The sequence below is a fragment of the Passer domesticus genome, chromosome 2, assembly GCF_036417665.1.
Source record: "Passer domesticus isolate bPasDom1 chromosome 2, bPasDom1.hap1, whole genome shotgun sequence".
Classification (NCBI taxonomy): domain Eukaryota; kingdom Metazoa; phylum Chordata; class Aves; order Passeriformes; family Passeridae; genus Passer; species Passer domesticus.
The window spans coordinates 118555280-118575744 of NC_087475.1; the positions used below are offsets into that span (position 1 = coordinate 118555280).

Below are 20465 nucleotides of genomic sequence, written 5' to 3' on the forward strand. Positions count from 1 at the left end.
TGGTGTACCTGAAACATACCTTTATTATGAGTGCTTCATTTTGCCCAGAGAATGGCAGATCAAAAAATAGCTTGGGACTAAACCAACTTTGAGAAATGCTGACAGTGAGCCAAAACCCTCAGCTACTCACAGTCAACTATTACAAGCCACCAAACAGTTTAAATGCAAAGGTAGCAAAGAGCTAAGTAATCTGATCTGTGGTAGCTGCTTTGTGCATGAAGCAGTAATGTGAGAAAGGTGCAGGCCATGCAGAAAAGCAGGCACTTCCACACCACAATTTGTCTCCTGCTGATGTAAATGCCTAAAATAGGTCAGATGAATCATGCCTTAAAAATTCCCATTTCTCTTCACTGACTAGCTGGGAAACAGGTGACCAGTGCTGGTGCAGCCTTCTACCTTAGCAATGTCAACAGTGGAGTGAGATGAATTTCTGAATTTTCATAATTCACAAAAATATCAAAATTTAGATATGAAAACCCTAAAACCTGGGTCCAGAAGCTGGAAAGACGGACCAATGGAGACGACATAAATTCCTTTTGCTTACTCTGGCATTCAGCATGTCATGATCTACTTATTTTCCTGTGTTTGTCCTTGGGTTTTATCTTTTGTTTCCTTTAACACTCTTATCTTCCTGTTTTATCCATCCATCTTCCCTCTTTCTTCAAACCACACAGTTTCAGTATCTACTGTTGACAGTGTCCACCTGCTTCTGTCATCTGCTGCCTGTCTTTCATCACTGCTGGAAAGGGAAAGGGAACACTTTAAAGACCATGAGCACTTATGCATAGTAGGATATGGGAATTCTCCCAAACTGGCAAACTGTACCCTCAGTAGGAAATTACATTAGATGTGGCTCCAAGCAAGGATTGCTGTTTTTTCAGACTTTAACCCCGAAATTCTACTTTCATTGCCCTCCATGTTTCAATTTATTTTCTGGACCCAGACTTCCCTTTGAAGTAGTGCAATCAAGTATTCCAGGAACCCTAGCCTCATTTTATTTGTGTCTTGCCCTTCAAGGGCCTCCTGTAAGTTCCATATGCAATATTTTAAGTTTTAAATTCATCTAGCCTCCTTGCAAGCAAGATAACAAACTCCTTAATGGGACCTCAGAATAATTTTTAGTTGGTCCAAATCTGGCCAATGGTTTCACTGTTGGCTTCGATGTTGACAGGACAGTGAACAAATTTGAAAAATATAACTGCTGTACCCAAGCAGAAAACAATAATGTGTAGTGTTGTTAACAATACTATAGTGTTCATTCATTATATATGCATATGTATGTATGCATTTAAGTAGGCAACCACTGCATCTATGTCTTAAATTTAATTTCACTTTTAGCTAGAGGTTTCTGATTATGCCAACTACACCCTGCAAAAATAAGGAATCATAGCAAAAATTAAAGGTAATCTGTGCTATTTCTAGTTGTAATAATCATGTATTTGACTACAGCTCTGAAGAAAGAGAAAAGCCTATATCACCCCACTCCATAAAAGCAGTTTACAGGCACCAGACAGCTAAAAAGAAAATATAATTCTGAAGGAACTCACTGCATTCCTGGATGACTGAACAGATGATCACTTTGTCTGGCTGTACAGAAAGTTAAAGCAAGCTGAAAGTTTTCAATTTATAGTGAAAAATGTACATAAGCAGCAGAAAATTATATTCTTACTTTCCACTCCAGCTGTGTTTGATATATGAAGTACAGTGAATTCCTGTTAAAAAAAAAAAAAGAAAATTAAACCAGGTGGTAAATAATCAAACTATACTCTTCATTAGCCTTGGTGTTTATTCTGCCATTTTGAAAGCAATAAGAAGCCACTTGCAGTGTTGGTGCCTTTTATTTCCTACTGTCCTTTAGTTTTTGCCATTTGTAATACTAATATTTCCATACTGCTCCTTTTTTTCCTCCCCTTTCTGTGATTCTGACATTGTTCACAAAATTTACTTTCATGTTTAAGCTTGTTTTGGTTTATAAGGTTAATTATCCATCACTACAAATATGTCACTGTGAGTTTTCTACAGTGAATAATGTGGAAGTCTACCCTGTTAACCAGATAGATTCTCAGTTATTTCCAGGAGCACAGAACAAGGCAGGAATTTTTGCTGAGCACTTCTGAACCTGATTTTTGGCAGTGGAAGGATGCTTTTGGATATGTGCAAGCTACATATGAGGCACAATAGTTGTGATGAGGTAAAATCCTGGCACAGATACCTCAGAATTTCATCAAGGTGAGTCTACAGAGACTTCAGTAGATACTGAACATGAAGCAAATTAAAGACACTGCATAATAAAGTTTCATGATAGCAAACCACCCTTCTTCTTTCAGCTAAACGTGTAAAATTACTTCTACAAAAATTTGTGACTTTGGCCCCTTTTTTGATTATTTGAAATCTCTTATCATCTGTCTTTTTCATAATTCTGAGCTGTGCTCTTGGCAAAAGCAGTGAGCATGTTACACTCAGAAACCGTAATTAGTATCTGTTCATACAAATGTTCCGGCCTGGTTTTCCTCATTACTCAAACTCCATACACAAGACATGTTTAGAAGCATAAATTGTTTCCCTACTGCTCTTCTAATTAACACTTCCATTAAGACCTAGGCAGAGAGCATGGAACATACTGAAAGAAACTGCTGTTTACAGAAACGGTGATAAAATGTGTACAAATATGTCCTGCAAAGTGCAAGCCAGCCAGCTTGCGTGACATGTGGATGTGTTTCTCTGTATGTAGGCACAAGCAGATGTGCTGCACTCACATACAAGACTAATTTGTTCATTAACATTAAAAAAAAAACTCTAGATGAATAACAGTCCATTAATTTTTATAATTACTTCTTGCATGCCCATATCATTGCTCAATTTAGTTTCTGAAACCCTTGGTAGCTTCAGATTGGCTTCTTGGCATGATTGCACTGGGTACTTGAGTTATCTTCCACTGGTTAGTAGATTGGATTTATTTGGATTTTTACATATTTATACTTGATAATTCCCCACCCCTCTCCTTCTTCCATGGGAAATTTGAAAACCTTAAATAAGGATAAAATATAATAATTTAGGTTTTTTCTTTTTTTGTCTTGAAAGGCAGAATGAATGGGTCAGATGGCTTGCTAAGAATCATAAATAGTTCTGGATTTCTAGATGGTTTTCTTTAAGCCTTTGAATAAAAACATGCATAGTCTTCTCAATTTTGCATATATTCAGTACAAGACCAAGAGAAAAAATCTCCTGGCACCTGTAACTGAATTTCACCTGCAGAAATCCCATTGTGAGATTCAGGAAAGTCAATCCACAAGGAAAGAAATTAAGCAAATAGTCTTGTGACCTAAAGTGCAATAAGCTGTGCACTGTGAGAGTAAGTTGGAAAGCCTGACAATTAACTGCAACTCAGGGTTGATGATAGGGAGATGTTGCTTTTGTTTTTAATTACATTTTATTGAACAACCAAGTGATAAGCATCAGAAGACAAGATTGTCTTGGATCATCAAAGATGGGGTGGGGGAGGTTGTTTGTTCTGTGAATTCAAGCAAGCTAAAAGAGCTTTTTCTGTGTTTACCTGAGTAATTAATGAAAGACCAAATTGCTTTTGAGCCAGCAGGCTGCAGTTAATTGGAGTTATGTGCGTTCAGTGAACTTAGTGATTTGGCTTAAAAAGGATTTACAGTGTAGGTGACAACCTTTTTCAGGGAAATACAGCAGCAAAGGCTGAATATTAGAAGACAGCGTCCAGATGATGTAATTTATGTAGAGAGCGTTCTCTTGCAGTTAAAGTTTGAAAGTGGAAAAAGTACTGGCTTATATGAGCAAAATGCTTGGAAAATATTTAGTTAATAATAAATTTAAAACCTGGGATACAGACATTCAGACTATTACTACAATTTTTAACTGGCAAGATCAGTCAGTCCAGAGAGGTTTGCCAGTCCACCCTAAGGAAAATTATGTTTGTAGGAGCAGACAAGTACTAATTTCTGAAGTTCTTACCATAACTCTTTTTCTACTATATCTCACTAAGGGTTGAAGACATACTGTGATGCTCTTTATCAGATGTTGCAGCACCTAAGAATCTACCACCATTATCAAATAATAAGGAGTTAATTTACTTTCAAGCTTACCACTCAAAGGGTGAAGAATTATCAACCTTTACATTTCTTTCAGTTATTTATTTTCTTTTCCAGATCTGGTGGAATGGATTCCCTGAAGATATACCTATGGACAGGTGGTCACATACTGGCCAATGGATAATCCTGCCGGGCTAAAGGACAGAGAGAAGGGATGTTCCCTTTCATCCTCATGAATGCTGTGAAGAGAAAGTTCCTCTTGCTCTTTGCTTGCTCTATTAAACTGAGAGTTGTTTTCTCTTCTTTCTCTAAATCTAAGAATTTTTCACTTATGCAAGAACAAATTTAAAATAAAAAAGGAGGAAGTGTTCTGCCTTTCTTCCTGAAGGAATTAACTTTAAGGTAGATACACACTTTCTTGGATCCAGTTCTCATCAATTTACCATGAGCTGATCAGACCTCAGTCTCAGTACACCTCATGAATTTGTGTACTAAATATTTATGTTATTAATGTGGATATCAAATTCAAGTTTTTTCTCCTTCATTCCCTTTTTTACTTTCAAGGTTCAAAACAGCCTGAGGTCTTTTGCCAAATAATTCTACTATATATTGTTGTAGGAGAAATTAATCCCAGTTCTCACTGATCTGTGTCTAAAAACCTCTTATCCAGGTTTCTTAGAGTTCAGGGTACTGCTGAATGGTGTCTCTTTCCATACAAGTTTAATAATAAAAGATGTGATAATATCATAGTTGGTTCAATTTCACATGATCTTAAATGGACTTTTCTGCTTTATATTTTATCCTTCCAAAATAAGAAAAGATAAAATATAGTCAGTGTTCTCTGCTTTTAAAATTCATAATTTTACTCAGTCATCCAGCAATGATTTTTTACAGGCAGTTTCAGAATTCTTCTTTCAAAGACAATAATTGTAGTTCTCCCTCACTATCTCACTTCCTTCTCTGTCTTCCTTGTCCTTCTCCAGTAGAAATGCTGATGAGCTGTACTGGTAATTCCACATACTTTCAAGCACAAAGTAACATGTGAAATCTCATTGTCATCACTGGGTTGGGGATCAGGCCTGAATGCCTTTACTCTGAGCCCTGCTGCTAAAGTATCTGCAGCACTTTGTGGGAGGCACTAAGCTATTTCGACAGTTTTATTTTTAGACTCTCTGTTGGGACTAAAATTGTGCAGTGCATTAGAAAGCTTCTCTCAGCCTCAAGTGCTGTGGCTGTGTGCAGAACTTAGAGTAAAATTTGTGTTTAAGTTGGTATGGGCTAGATTTCCAGTAATTTCCTTTCTCATTTAGTAAACCTAAGAGGTCTGTTACATTTTAATACACATTTCATGATTTAATAGAAAACCATGTTATTTTCATAGAATTGTAACCATATCACTACTTTTACCAGTATAATTATATCAGTGTCAGTGTGTACAATGTTATTATTACAAAGAAGGTTCACAAATTACATTTGTTAAATCAAGGATTTTAGAAGAAGTAGTAGATAGAGGTGAACACTGAGTATTTAAGCACTCTGAAAAGCCAGACTTACTCTGAATAGCCAAAAGGTTTTTGCAAGTCAGTGTTGTCGTAACCTATGTGCAGAGAAAAGAGATTTCATTCAATTATTTATTGCAGGGCTTTTTTACACAGAAATATTTGATATTATTAATCCTGTGAATATATTATTTCTCTACATAACAGTTCTATTGAATCAATTGAATATGTGTTTCTGAGCTCATGCAAAAAGAAAATACATATACAAAGGAATTTTGCACTTTTCATGATACAAAATCAGTTTAAAAAGCAGTGGATTTGATTCCCAGTCATCCACATACAAAAGACTTCAGATGCTTCCTCTCCCGAATCTATCACGATGTGGAATTAGCTGACCAAGTGAATTGCAACTTATGGAAATGGTTCTTTTGCAATTATTTGCAATCATTATATTATTCCCTCTGGTTCTACACAGAATTATATTTCCCATGCCACATGTTGAAGGTATCTAGACAGGCCAACAAGGATGAATCCAAAGAAATGGAAACAGTTCAATTAAAAATGTGAACTGAGGGACCAAAATCCAAATTCTGACATCCTGGGACAGTTAGCCCACACACCAAATGACCTGATAGGCAACTGGGCTCACCACAAACATGTCCCAAGGGGGAAAGTAAGACTGCTAACCTTTTAGCAAATAGAACCTGAAATTCAACTGGAAAATGGAACCTTCAGTGCTTTGCAAGCCCATTCCTTGCCCATTCTGCTACATAACAGGAACTGGGCTCTAGAGAGAGGTCTTGGTGTTACAAGCTTCCTTGCACAGAGAGGGATGGATGGATGGACGGACGGACTGAGTAATGTTTCATGTAAGTGCCCCCAGGTCTCCCTCCCTCCAATCACCTACAAACATCTGTATGGAGAGGGGAGGGGAGGGGAGGGGAGGGGAGGGGAGGGGAGGAGAGGAGAGGGGAGGAGAGGAGAGGAGAGGAGAGGAGAGGAGAGGAGAGGAGAGGAGAGGAGAGGAGAGGAGAGGAGAGGAGAGGAGAGGAGAGGAGAGGAGAGGAGAGGAGAGGAGAGGAGAGGAGAGGAGAGGAGAGGAGAGGAGAGGAGAGGAGAGGAGAGGAGAGGAGAGGAGAGGAGAGGAGAGGAGAGGAGAGGAGAGGAGAGGAGAGGAGAGGAGAGGAGAGGAGAGGAGAGGAGAGGAGAGGAGAGGAGAGGAGAGGAGAGGAGAGGAGAGGAGAGGAGAGGAGAGGAGAAAGAAATCAATACATGGATGATTAAATTCAGGCACAAAATCCAGCCAGAAGGCTCATTTTCTGTATGGGCCTGTCTAGATGATTCAGATATCATATTGCCAAGTCACATAATAAATAAAGCCCCAATTACACTCATCACCTCATATTTTGGTCAGTGCAGCCATTGGTCTCATTCCATCCCATGGGATAATTTACATGCAAAACAAGCCAGAAATCTTTGCAGAGGAGAAGCTATTCCTGGGATCAAAGATATGCAGAGTACCAGAATTCCTTTAAAGGCCTAACAATATGAGAAGTTACTCAAAGTGATTTGGGGATAAATATATTTGTGGCTGCCTGATTTGCAGTGTAGAAAGAAACAAGAGACACAAAGGGCTTCTTTCACATACACCTACAGATCACAGCATATACTTTTGCTCTGTACCTTTGTAGGAAGCAAAAGGTGCTTCCTCAACTATATTTAGAAAGGGAAAACAGATGAAAAAGAACTTTTAAGTTAACTAAACAGTACAAGTGTGAAGAATTCTGTGCATTTTCTGTACATTTAAAAAGGAACCAGCAAATACAATCCTTTTGAAGTTGTTCTGTCCTCCAAGTAAGAAATATGGAGAAACAAAGGAGACAATACAAGAATGAAAACTAATATATTAATAGCAGTGTTGTCACAGTAGAATTCAAATTTCTGCTGCATCAAAGATAGTTAAGTTTTTTATAAAATGTTCAAAGGATTCAGCAAGACAGATTGCAGGAGCCTTGAATCAGAATATGTTGCAATATGGTGATTAGAAAACATCATCCAGGGTAGAACAAATGAGCTGAAGTAACTGTAATATAATTTTACAGATAATTAGTGAACTGATGGTTACAAAGGTGAGACTATGCTCACCTCAGCTTTGCTTTCTCCAGATTTTGAATTGTTTGGACACTGCTTACTGGATCGATTCCTCAAGTGGCCCACACAAAGAAGCATCTACATTTGCATCTCTGGAGCTAGAAAGGGATCAATCTTGCCTTCTGTTTCCTTTTATACTTGCAAGAATATGTCGCTTATGTCCCAACGACAAAAGCTGTTTCTAAACCCTTCACATTAAGACTATCCAATTTTTATTGTAATTTTTTGCTTGTATAAACTCATATAAATGAGTTCCCTGAAATCTAATGGAATGTAAAGGAAGAAGTTGTTCCTTCTCGGAAGCAAATTCTCATATAATTTTCAGTGTGTTATACCACTCTATATACAAACTTGTAACAAACCAAATATTTAAAACCATTAAAATTTCTCATGTTACAGAAGTTTTAAAATTAAATCAGCACATTCAACAGAGGCTGTCAGGAGAGGAAAGCAGCCTGAAGCCTAAAGCTAGGAATTCACTAATTAAGATATGCAATAAAAATGTTAATCAAGTAAACTTAGGAAGGATGGGGGAAAGCGATTACATAATCCTCTTGGCACCGTATAATGTCTCACTGCTCTCACACAGGAAAATGATGAGTAGGTAAACAAGAGAGAAAAAAAAAAACAGGTCCTTTGATTGTGGGCCAAAGAAGAAACTGTTCCAAATGGCCTCTCTAACCAACATTAGCTGTTCAAGTAGAAAACATTCAGATCTAAGAGCTCTCTCTAGTGTGCCAGACTGGGGACAGCCAACAGAAACTAACGAAGGAGCATGAGAAACTGGAGTATTTAAGATAATTCTTGGTAAGTGTGGCTGAAGCAATGTCTTTTGTTATCCTATTTCATTATAACTGTATTCCACACTTCAGAACTGTAAGTAAACAGGATACTTGACTCTGTGCTCTGTATTATGGATGTTTCCCTGCTAACCAACAAGCAGGTACTTCATTCAGGCTTGCATGGCTCCTTGAAGTGAGGGCTTTGGGGTTAGGGAAGGCTGTAGCCTTGCTGCTCTGTACAGTGTTGTTTGTAACAGGTTTTGTGCTAGGACAATAACACAGCTCAGCACCCATCAGGCTCTGTCTTGTTCAGCAGGAACAATATGTGATAATATGGTCACTATTACCTACTTTTTTTTAGCTTGTGAACAGCTGTATGGGGTAATAATGAACAGGTACTTGGTGCAGAATGAGCTGTTCATGACTTTAGAATAAAATAAAGAAAAAAGGATACAGACAGATTGTAGGGGTGTTGCACAGGATGACACCAATGACCACAGGGCTATAAACATGTCACCAGTGGTCAGGTAACCCTAATTAAAGGAATGCAACCATGGGAACTGGGTAAAGATAGCTTTAAGGATAACAAAGAGTATCATGACCACATCTCTAACATAAAAGTTAAATGTGCTACACACAGTAATGTGGAAATATGAAGCAGTGAAGAATCAGCAGGGCAAAGATCATTTAAAACAGATAAAATTTCTCCAGCCAGACCCAAATGGGAGGAAGGAGAAACCCTACATCAGCATCCTCCCAAAAAAGGGATTGTGATACTGTTCTTCTCTCTGTAATCCTTCTCTCTTGCCCAGAACCAATGTATGAACCTTAGGACACAGAAGAATGATGGAAGGTTGACAGTAATTCCAGAGAAACGTTGGGATACTAGACTGTTTATGTGTACCAGCCTTAACTGCAATTTGAACCATGAGTGTAAATACAATCACTAATGTGGACTAATGACAGGTGTTTCAAAAAGGTGAAAAGACATATCTCCACCAAGTTGTTAAGCCATTTTAGGAGATAAAAATGATATAAACTCTATATATAGAGAGAAGTCATCATTCCAAATTACCCAGGAATCTCCCTTGGTTTGGAAGTAGGATAATTATGAAAACCAAACTTGAAGGTTGTCCAAATTTCATAATAGATGTACAACTGCTGCCATTGGCATCTGCAGCTCAAAGCATGATGCTGGACTGAGTAGTGCTTAGAACCATCCATCTGTATGTCACAAATTCATATATTCATAAAATGCTTACCAAATTGTACAAGCATACATTTCAGAACACTTATAATTTTTTAATATAATTAACTTTAGCATTAGAAAGAAAAACAGTTTCTCACAGCAACAGGCTAATTTCTGGCAGAAAATAAACTCATTGGTAGTAATTTTGATAAGTTTCTCTTGTTTTATGGCTAACACTGTAGCTGTAAATTTCCTGAGCTGAATTTTTTTCATTGTGCTTATACGGAATTATTTTTTCCAATAGAAAGAATATTATGAGTTAGGTTTAAACATATTATTCAGATTGGGTGTAAACCAGCTCTGTAAAGCTCACACAGTGTATTTATTCATTACCTGGCTAAAGGTGCCTGCTGTTTTAGGGATTCTGTATATTGATTTCAGAGTTTGCCTTTTTGAATCATCCTAAGAGACCTTCCAATTCTATCACTTACTTCTCAAAATGATAATAATGACTTGCAATGTGCAATTTTGACTGCACTGGTGAAACTAGTGTAGCTAATAAACACCGTTATTAGCATGTGAACCTCTTGCCTGGAAAACCCCACAAAATAGGTTCATCTTGACCTCACGAGACAAATTTGTGTGGGACCTGAATTTTTTTTTTCAAATTATGAAATTATTCACATTTATATGAAAAGATTCCTTTTGGTAAGGTATGGCAATGCAGCATCAGAATAATGAACAAAGAATTATATGAATTAAACACGACTGTGTAATACCTTTGTGGAGATCACTCCTCATTACTTTTTTTAACCAACATATTTTAAAGAAAAATATTGAAAGAGGGAAAAGAAAATTTAAACTTACACATTACATATATTGTAAAAAGAGCAGGAAAACTATGATTTCTTTTTCCAGGATAGCAAAATATGTATATCTTCTGCTAACATTTAAAGGGATAAGCAAAAAAATCTACAGAAGTAGGGAAATGAAATAAATTAAAATAGTCATCAATTTTTTTTCTCTAGGTATTAAAGTTAGCCTTAGTCATCGCTGTTTTATAAGGAACGTACCCTAGGAACAGAAAGAGCATCTGAATTACTTGTTTACAGGCTTTTAATGACCAATCATTATGGTGCACAAAAGCAGTTCAGAAAGTCCATCTGAGGCAATCTTAGTTTTGATTTCAGTAACTTGGCTTTATTTTGATTGCCAAAATGTAAAGTTTTCTGTACACAGGGGATATTTTTCATGTAGTGTTCTAGCAGATATGGATTTCAACCCAGTGCAGGTATTTCCACAGGTGAAATATAGCCCCAATATTGTGAGGTTGGAAACAAATCATGTATATCAAGGAGAAGTCTGGAGAATTAGGCTATAAATACACAGAAACAATGACAAACCTCTAACCCTTAACTGTGTAGCACTACAGCCCAATACAATAATTTATGATGTCAATAAAACTGTATGGAACATCAGCTAAAAATGCCTGTAAGAAGGAAAAAAATCTCTTCCCAAAAATATCAGTGACAAAGAAAAGGTTAAACTGCAATGAACATACATTTTTTCCTTTTCTATCTAGAGTTTTGGAGAAAAAAAAAATAAATTTACTTCACTAGCTAGTCAGTGATGTATATAATTAAATAGAAAGGTTTTGGAGGATGTGATTTTATGGTTACCGTAGCAACTAGCACCTAGATGGTCCATATTGCTGAGCTCTTCTACCATGAAAAAAAAAAGGAAAACTCCATCTATGACCTACTTGAAAACAAAGAGGTTTGTACTGCTCAAAGCCCCATTGTTCTTTGCAGGCATCTATTTTCACTCAGAATCAGGGGTAATCCTACTCTGGAATTATTCCAGTGGTTTTGCCAAACAGTAATTTACATGTGGCTTGACCATAGCCTAGCACTGGAAATCCTGTGCACAGTCACATGCAGCTGAGTTGGCCACACATCTAATTCTGTACAGGGGAGAAGAAAGGAAGGGTTTAAATGGATGATGAATTTCCTAGCTTCAGCAACTTATATTTAGAAAAGTTTTCGACTTTGTTACCAGTGCACTTAACCACTTGATCCCATCCCTCCAAGAACAACAAACCTTTGAAACCTTATTTATAGCAAGCACAGGTAGAAAGTTTTCACCCAAACCCACCTTGGTGTTGTTCTAGTGTGAACTGAAGATGAACTAAAGCAGAATATACTTTGCTGGTATTGGCAGAGAGAATTTTCTGGTGTTCCTGCTGCTGAGAAAATCTCTTCCTTTTTCTCATGTTGCACCTGAGAACTTAAGACAAAAGGGTCAGAAGAAGTGTGAAAAAGTTATTATGTGTAGTAGATACTATTTAAATTATTTGCACAGGGCTTAGAGGTTCTCTAATTTCAAATCTTTCTCATGTGAGTTTTTCAAAGGATGCAACAGCATTCAAGCACGAGAATAGAAATTCAGCCCAACAAATTACCATTCTATTATGCTGTCTCTTCTTCCAAAGGCCTCACAAGTGGTACCCTTAATTTTAAATGTTGTCTCTGATTCACCAGTAGCTCGCTTAGAGTGTATGCACACATGAAAGACATATTACCGTTGTCAAAAAGGGAGAAAGATGTTGTTTTCTGTTTTCTATTCAAATGTCTAGATATAATTCAAAACAAATTTGAGAGCAATTTCTTAAAATAACTCTCTCTCCCTCTTTTAAATAAGCATTTATTTCTGCAATATCAGAGATGGAAAACAAACAAAAAAACCCCACTGTAGAATGCCTCTTTTATCACATTACAGTATATGTTGGTTTTAGGTCTAATAATTGATGATAGAACACATCCAAATGTAATAGATTTTATTTTATATTTATTTATTTATTAGCTACATATTTCTTGTTAGAATGACAGCCTTTCTTTTCACATTCCTTCACTGTTTTCCCTGTGGGCCTTCCAATTCTCACTTCTAGACGTCTTAACTTTAAATCATAATAATTTCCACTCTGTGATCAGCATATAAATTCTCTGTACTGCCAAATAGGCATACAAGAAACTACCTTATCCTCTTCAATCAGTTCATCCTTCATCCTTTTAGAATAGCAGTAGGAAAAGGTCCAGTTTTAGAAATAGGACTGGGGAGTTTTTTACGCAGTGAATATTCTACTAATTTCTCCATAAAACCTTATGTACTCTAAGGGTCTTTGTTGTACCTGCCAATCCATATGCAGGAGACAGGTGTTCATCTTTCCACTTTGTTAACTATCTTGTCATAATCCACCACCATTTATGTGTTATTTTGTGGAGCTTTGGTTTGCACAATTTTGCCTGCATTTCCACCTGTACTTGGGCAGGATTGGAGAAGTGCCTGTTAAAGCCACTGTATTACCTTAAGTTTACATAGCTGTTTTTAATAACTACATTTAATATTCATATTACATGTCAAATATTTCAAGCCTTGCTCACTGCAGGTAGCAACTTTGCAGTTCTAAAGCAGGGATCACCTGGCTGCTTGCAGGGTTTAGGCAATGTTTGCATTATATTTTCACTTGGGTAGAAAACTGGATGGGTTACCTGTATGTATGGCATTACAACCAAGCCACTGGCAGCTCTTTGGTCTCAGTCAGGTGCACTCAGCTGTACCATGTATAGGCTCATCTGTGAATTTAAGGGAGACTGCTGAGTCCCTGTACAGGCACTTGTAGAGTCATCATATGTTAAAAACTTACGCCAGGGTCAGTGTGTAGCATTTGATCCAAAGTGCTATCAGAGACAAGAACAAGACCTGTATAAAATACCACAGAATCATGGATTATTTTAGATTGGAGGGGACCTTATATAGATCATCTCATTCCAGCCCACCTGCCATGGAGAGGGACATTTTCCACTAGACCAGGATGCTCAGAACCCCATCCAACCTGGACTTGAACACTTTCAGGGATGGGGCAGCCACAGCTTCTCTGGGCAACCTGTGCCCACCACCCTCACAGTAAAAAAATTCTTCCTAGATATCCAATCTAGACCTGCTTTCTTTCAGTCAGAAGCCAATCCCCCTTGTCCTGTCACTCCAGGCTCTTGTAAATAGTCATTGCATCTTTCTTGTGGGTTCCCTTCAGGTACTGAAAAGGCTGCAATTATGTCAACCTGAAGTCCTCTTTTTTTCATGCTGAACAATCCCAGTTCTCTCAGCCTTTCCTCCCAGCAGAGCTGCTCCATCCCTCTGATCACCTTGGTGCCTGCTCTGGCCTGGCTCCAGCAGGTCCCTGTCCTTGCTGTGCTGGGAGCCCAGAGCTGGATGCAGCCCTGCAGGTGGGGTCTCAGCAGAGAGGGGCAGAGGGGCAGAATCCCCTCCCTGCCCTGCTGCCCACGGGGCTTTGGATGAGCCCAGGACATGTTTTGCTTTCTGAGCTGCAAATGCACCTTGCTGGCTCATGTCCAGCCTCTCACCCACCAGAACCCCCAAATCATTCTCGGTGGTTGCTTTTGATCTGCTCATCCCAGCCTGTGTTGAGACTCCACATAACTGGGTGAGGTGATCCTGAGCACACTTGTGACAGTGATCAGCACAAGGCATGGGAGCACAACCCGTGCACTGGCATCAAACATCAACTGACCAGTGTCAGAACAAAAATTTAATGTGGTTCACATTCTTTACAGGACTCCTAAGGAGCAGTAGAAAGCTTTGGTCTCACTCTATTACAAATGCTATCACTTTCCATTGCACCAAACAAAAATTCAAAATAAACAATTCACATGGTTAATAAAAATAAACAAAGGCAGATTTTCTAATACAGTCTGTTGTTATTTGTCTTAGGTAAGCTGCTTCTTATACTTGACATATGTCCAGCACTACAGAAATGTGAAACATGCTGTGCCTCCCAGCTTGTACAGCTATGACTAGAAGTGGAATTGGAATTATGTGAGGGGAGTTTAAGATGCTTCACCTCCATTAAAACATACCCTGCCCTTTTTCTTCTCAACATCAAATAGGACTGTAAATATGAGGCTATTCAGCCTACAGAGTCATAAAACACATGCATAAATCACAGATAGATGAAGAAATGACAGAATTTCTGAAGCATATCAACACTCCCTAAAGTATTCCTAACATAACCCTGTGTACTGTCAGATTCCAACCAAAATAAGAAAGAGGAAGTTGGGAGGGCTGATGTTCACACACCATCAGTCCAAAGTTATTTAACACAATTGTTTCTGTAATTGCAGCTCCCTGAAATGTTCAGTGTTCAATGGTCCTCAAAAATCAGACTTCCAATTGGCTGATGATGGGTTTTGTTAGATGCACATGCTGAGTTGGGAAGTTTTAGCTTCACACATCAAGACCAGAGATTTTTAAACAGCATCACAGGTTTTGGGGTGAAGAGGGTCTTAACAGGATCTAAGGTATTTTTCTTCACACAAAGATATGTCTCTTTCACTGAATTAGCAACACATATGTGAAAATCTAAGCTACAGAAACTCAATAATTGTTTTACACTGGGGTGAAAGAAAAATTACAATGGCAATAGGAAATGCATTTTCTAAGAACAGTCTTAAGGAGCTTAAAATTAGCCATTTATAGGCCATTAGCTTTGATGAGATAGTTAAGACTAACTAAATATCACAGACATTACAAAACTGAGGTTATAGGAAAAAATTTGCAGATATCTTATTTTTATTTTCCATTAGCAACATTTAAAAATCAACCCTCAATTCCTAATCAGGTTGAGCTGACTTCAGGCTATATCAACAAAAGTGGTGACATCCTTGCAGCTGAAATAGCAGAAAAACTTTAGGGCTTTTTCTGCTACAGGGATGTCAGATGGCAAGAGGCTGCTTTGGGGGAGGGGAGACTTTCTTGGGACTGTAGAGATGGAGAAGCACACATCCCTTTCCAGTACCATAGATTATCTCCCCATCTGATGAATGGAGAAATCTCAGCAGGAGCAAAGAAAAAAGTAATGGACTGATTGCAAAGCTCCTTGAGGTTCTTCTGTATCCTGTAGCCCCTTCTAAATGCATACCTGAAGATACAAAAAAGACACAGCAGGGTGACAATTAAAAGTTATTTTACAGAGGCTTCCTTTCTGCAGCAACATAAAGTATTGCAGTCAATAACTTTGTTGCCTGAGGAAATATTGTGCTGGGTAAAATCATATCCTCGGGAGAACAGAACTCTGTGTTCAAACACTAGATCTTAGTTTATAAACGAGGCAGTTCTGTGGCAGTAAAGAAAATTACAGTCCCTGTGTAGGAGCTCTTTGAAAGAGCATGTTATGAATTCCAGGCTGGGTCTGAGGAGCTCTGCTGACCCTGGCAGGCAGCCTGTTAGGGGTAACTGAGATCTCTGTGGGTTCAGAGCTTCTGCTTTTGACTCGGTGATAATATCAGCCCTGCAGGGTGAGGATGCTGATCCAACCTCCTTATCAGGTGGAGAAATGGCAGCCTTTCAGGGCCAAAGCATCTGCTCTGGGAATGAGCTGCCCCGTGGTGCCAGGGATGTGATCTGTGAGCACACACAGACTGGGAGAGGCAGCGCCAACACGTGCACTCTCCAACAACAGAGTTCCAAATAGGCCATGATGTGCACTTTTTTGGGCTAGTGCTTTAATAGCCACTCTTCTTCCCAAAACAGACCACATCTACATGTTGCAGAGATCTACCAGAGCAATAAACTGTCAAAAGGATCAAGCTCATAAGCACTCCATAAACAATTTCTCCTGTTGCCTCCACAATGAGACTGGCTGCTGTGGCAGATGATCACAACAACCAGGATATTCTTTCCCTTATCCCATCAGTTAAAATCTTCAACTGTAGTAAAAGCCATAGGAAAGACACCAGCAAGTTAAATCCATTACTGATTGGTATATGAAGTTTAACCCGAAAACTTTGCAAAGAAATGAGCTGTGCAAACAAAGCTTTGTCTATCACCATCCCCTGCACGCTGCCTGGGTAATCTGCATATTTAACAAAGCTGCCTAGTATTTATGCCTGAAAATACATACCGAGGGAAACTGGAGCCAGATGGTTAGATGTCACAGTGACTAAAAAACTGCTTTTAAAAAGGTAGGCTTCCAATAATTAATAGTCCGGATCTTCAGATAATGTAAATCACTGAAGTGAATTGCACAGTTCTGATTTACACTTCCACATAATCTATTTGTGTGTGTTCAACCTTTATGCTCAAAAACACTTGGCACAGATTGCCTGGATAACTCATTTTTGAGGTGGGGAGGGGGGAACCAAACATCCGCTTGCTGAAAGCCTTTAAGGATATGACATATTCAGAACCACTCTAAAACATAACTACATGCTAATTAAAACTTCATATGTTTAAATAATATAGCAGGGAAGAGATGTAACTCCAGCTGGAATGAGCATCCCACTCCACAGTGCAGACAGGGCAGAGTTTCCAAAGGCACAAATGGCAGTGAGGCACCTCCCATTGAGAAATGGTGACAACAGGTCAGGTCAGACATCCTGCATTCCCTCAGTATCCTAATGGAAAGATGTCAGAACGCTTCTAGATACAAAATTACTGTCATAATTCTTTGCTGATCAAAGAAAAAATTACAGTGTAAGTTTCAGCTTCATTCTTAGCACTCGTGGAGTAGTTAAAAGATATTCTACTCTTCCCACCTGCTGGGCTCTTGTGTTACACCATGCATGGCAGTAATGAAGACAGATTAATGCTATTTATTTGCTGACATTGACAAGAGTAGTTTGTCTTTTTTTCCTGTATTTTATCATTAAAGTCTTGTTTTTCATCCTCAAATAGCCTCAAGACAATGCACTGTACTAATTAAGTAGGAACAACATAAAAAACCAACCCAAACAAGAAAAGCCCACCAACAATATTAATAGGCTTGATGAAATCAACAAAAGGTAGCAAATTCTATTCAGTGCTGACAATCCAGCCTTAACATACTTCTGAGATAGAGAACAATAGAAGAAGATGGGTCTTCTTTTTTATAAAGGTTTCCCTCCTTTGAATTAATTTTCAGGGATCCCTGGACATCAAGCACTGTAGGTAAATAATTTAAAAAAAAACCCAAACCAAATCAATAACAGCAAAGCTGTGTGGGTTGTGCAGCACGGGAGCACATTGTACAGGGTGCCTGTCAAATCTGCAAATTAGTTTTTCACAGCCCAGCTAGACTAAGACAGAGATGACCTGATCCTATAGTGGCTACAGTCCTGTTTTGTGCTGAGATTTTGACTAAAAGACCTCCAATGCTCCCTTTCCAGTGGTGTTTTGGTGATTTGATGATTCTGTGAAAACAGCTGCAAGATGCTTTCCTGACACAGGATGAGCTTGGGCAGCCCAAACCTAGATAACAGAACAATGCAACTGTGCCTTTATAATCTATGTGCAGCCTGAGATTTTCCCTGTCTGCCAGTCTGGTGGTATAACTCTTACTGAAACAGGCAGACAAAACATCCCACAATGGAAATAGTCATACTTTTAGGTACCGTTTTAATTACAATTTCTAAGATAATTGATTTTCAAACATGGAAATAAATTTACTCTGATGCTTGTGCTTATAAGACCCAGGCCCTAACTATGAAAATCTTGGCTTGCTTCTAAGTTCTTGAGCTGGCTGCTTTCATCTGTTTTATTTTTTTTTATTAAGAATTAATTAAAGCTATCAAGCTCATCTTGCTGACTAAAGTTAACCTCCTCTGTTTAGATAAGTATAGGCAATACTTACAGCTGCCAGCAGTATAAAGTCTATGTTAAAAGTATTTTTGATTTTAAAGGGTCACTGCCAAGGTGATTAGCATGAAATCTAAATGAGCTTTCAACATCTTTGCTTCACTCTGATGCTGATTTAACCAGTAAAATCTGCCCAGCAATACAAGTTTTCGAACCCAGCCTTTGAAGCCATGACATGGCAAAAGGCTTCTTGAAGTCCAAGGAGATTGTGTCTGTTGTGGTGCTCCTGTCAACTGTCATTGTCCCTTCTCAGGAGGAGTTAATCAAATTTGTACAGCCTGACCTCTGCTTCAGCCAGGCTGGACCTGTCTAAGGCTACACCTGCCCAGTGCTCCCCATCGGGCTTCTGCTCACTGCTGCAGCCAGGCTTGGCTCCCTCCCAAACAGGGGTGCCAGGTCAGCTCCCCTCCCTGCCCAGCCTCTCATCTGCCTCCTCCAGCTGGCAGGGAATCCAGCCTTTCTGCCTCTTCTGTCTCTCTCATTCCTCATCTAACTTAGGATAATAGGAATTTCTGCTTTATGTTTTCCTCTGTATAACAGGGTGGATATGTATATCTTTCCCAAATTCAGTGGTTTCGTGATTATCCACCACCACTAGCTGAAACGGGGCTGCAGGGACTATGAGGAGGGATGAAGACCTCCCCCAGCACTAGGTTATAAAATCTTCCTTTTATTTCCAATGTTTATTCACCATTAACTTCATTTTCTTTCACTCAGATCAAGTGCGTTTATTATGTGGAGAGCTGGTAGTGATGTTTTTAATTAAGGTTGTCTAATAATTTCCTCCATAGCATTTGGTTTTCGGTATAGTTTATAACCCCCAGAATGTTAATCATTCTGGGCTAAATTTTCCATGCTTTGTTTTTGCTTAAAGTGGAATTGAATATGAGATCATCAGCTACCCTGCTCCTGCATCCTATTTTTCTTCCCCAAAATATTCTCTTGTTTTAATAAAGCGCAATAGTCTGGGAGCCAGATGATCATAAATTGCACTTTCATAATTTCTACTCCATAATGCTAATAATCCTGTGCAATTGTATCTCTAATCAAGCAAGGTGTTATGCGTTTTTTGCATAGAAAGCAGAAAAACATCAGTCCATCAGCTTAATCAGTGAAGCAGTGAAGGTTTTCAAAGATTGTGCAAGGTCACCAGTGCAAACTGGGATTAAAACTTCATGGAAGAAATGTAATGTTGCCTGCCATATACAGTTGCCTCTTGCTTTTGCAAAAGATTAAGCAGAAGAGGCCAAGACACGAAAAGATCTTGGGTAGCCATCAGACTTTTACACTGACAGCAGAGGATGTCATGCATCCCATATAACACATCAGAGACTCCTAGGTGAGGTGGGGCTACTAGGCTTTTCCTAGCATTTGTGATAGCTGGATGAAAGCCTAAGAGTAAGTGTGCCAGATCAGCATGGGGAGTAACACATTATTTCTAAAGTTTTAAATAGAAAAGTTATTGTGATTATTAAAAAAAAATAATTAATTTCTAATTTCCATTCTACTGGACATTTCAGCAATGCTGAGCTGAAGTCATGATAACCTTTCCCTTTTCCGTTTCCATTCCCCTCCTCCCTTTGTCTCTTTCCTTTCTTTCCATGGTTCAGATTACATGCAAAATGGAAATTCAGGATTGCAGATAAATTCTCACTCTTTTTTCTTCTTCACTTGTGTCCCCTTCAGGAAGAAGACTGCCCTCAAAAACTCTCCAGAACCTGTAAGACTCACTGCACTCTGGGGCAGACACAGCACCTAGGGCTGCTCAGCACCAGTAATTTGGGTGTGAGCTCCAGCATGAGCTGTTCAGTTCTCAGAACTCCAACAGTGAGGCTGCTCTCTTTTATTCTATTTACTTCTAATGTCTCCAGTGAGTTGACAGAAAGGCTTTCAAGTCTCGCTCTCCCAGCAGCCATCAGTTCAAAGCAGGTATCTCACACCTTTTTTCCTGCAGGATTTGGGTGCTCAGAGGTCTAAAGGGGCACGGGCAGCTCAGCTGATGCTGAGCTTTCTGCCCTCCGTGGTGAAGCAGAAGCCTGTGTGCAGCTCTGGCCCAACCCTGTTTGCCTCAGCCATGGAGCAGTTCCATTGAAGTTACCCT

At 38.9% G+C, this 20465-nt stretch overlaps 1 long non-coding RNA gene across 2 annotated transcripts; it reads right to left on the reverse strand.

Moving 5' to 3' along the window:
• Positions 1–551: 551 nt before the first annotated feature.
• LOC135295628 (uncharacterized) lies at positions 552–20458 on the reverse strand. 2 transcript variants are annotated; one of them, XR_010357762.1, is made up of 7 exons: positions 20305–20458; positions 13225–13308; positions 11831–11962; positions 5610–5652; positions 4110–4249; positions 1670–1712; positions 552–739 (listed from the first exon to the last, which is right to left on the reverse strand). It is a non-coding gene; the product is annotated as an uncharacterized LOC135295628 (long non-coding RNA). The 2 variants fall into 2 exon arrangements; XR_010357761.1 differs by lacking the exon at positions 4110–4249.
• Between the last annotated feature and the right edge of the window lie 7 nt (positions 20459–20465).